We start from the raw sequence: 1276 nt of genomic DNA, 5'->3' as shown, positions 1-1276 counted from the left end.
CAGCTGAACGATGTTTCTCTCTCATAGATGTTTCTGGCTCTCTGTCTCTCTCCCTTCCTCTCTGTGAAAGATCAATAAAATATATTTAAAAAAAAAAAAAAAAAAAAAAAAAAAAAAAGAACAAATATCCCAAAGTGGGGACTATAAGGGCGTGACTATTGGTCCCAACAGTCTTCTCCTTGAGCTGGGACACGCGTGGGGGCTTCGTGGGGACCCCAGCCCACACCTGGGACATCCTGCCGGCGGCTGAGATGATTCCCGGGGATCCGGAGTTCCCTCCTCAGGACCCTGACCTCCCCCGACCCCTGCCCACCAGGGCACCAGGCAGTCCCTGCTACCCACCGGCCAGTTGGCCATCGTCAAGGGGGGCTTGATCTTGATTTATTCAAAACGCAATCTGAAGACCCGTAGGAGGGTCCTGCCTGGGGACTGAGGGCCCTGCCAGGGTCCGAGGGGCAGTTCTGAAAGCTGGGGGGGGTGCCCCAGACACAGCGCGCCTGTGTGCAGGGGCAGGGCGGGCACCACACAGGCCAGGGCCCGCCTCCAGGGCCCCGTGACTTTGTTTGTTGTTTGTCAATCGTCACCTGAGGGTATTTTTCCACTGATTTTTAGAGAGAGAGGAAGGGAGGGGGAGAGACAGAAACATCCATGTGAGAGAGAGACATCGAGGGGTTGCCTCCTGCACGCGCCCCGACCCGGGCCGGGGATCGAACCTGAGACAGGCACGTGCCCTTGAACGGGAATCGAACCAGAGACCCTTTGGTCTGCGGGGCCAGCGCGCTAACCACTGAGCCACCGCCAGAGCGCCTGGGGACTTTTTTTGCTGAATTTTTCCTAAATCCCTGAACGTGGCCTGGTCCCGATAGAGGAACCTGAAGGTGTGAGAAGCGGGTCACTTCCTCTGCGTGCTGGCTGCCCGGGGTGACCCACCGGGTCCTCCTCCAACCTCCGGGTCTCGGGGTCCCTCCACACCCCGCTTCCCTGTGTGTGTGTGTGTGTGTGGGCACAAGGATCCTCAGGGGTTTGGGGTCGCGGCTCCCAGGCCCAGGGAGGGCCCCATAGGAGCCCCTGAGTCCACCTGCCCACAGAGGGCAGAGCACACGTGGTCCTGGAGCCGCCTTGGAGACACAGGGAGTGGGGTGCAGGGAGTGGGGGCACGTGAAGTGGGGATAGGGGGCACAAGGGTATGCAGAGTGGGGGCGCAGAGGGGTGGGGGCGCACGGAATGGGGCACGCAGAGTGGGGCGCAGGGAGTGAGGGCGTGCAGAGTAGGGGCG

General features: G+C 60.4%; 1 protein-coding gene across 1 annotated transcript in view; it reads left to right on the top strand.

Annotated features, from left to right (window-relative positions):
• Nucleotides 1–1276, top strand: part of RASGRF1 (Ras protein specific guanine nucleotide releasing factor 1) — a 78780-nt gene that overhangs the window by 69986 nt on the left and 7518 nt on the right. The window lies entirely within an intron of this gene.

This window comes from Myotis davidii, unplaced genomic scaffold (genome assembly GCF_000327345.1).
Source record: "Myotis davidii unplaced genomic scaffold, ASM32734v1 scaffold1914, whole genome shotgun sequence".
NCBI lineage: Eukaryota > Metazoa > Chordata > Mammalia > Chiroptera > Vespertilionidae > Myotis > Myotis davidii.
Note: the sequence above shows the minus strand (reverse complement) of the source record. Positions and strands in the feature narration are given on the sequence as shown.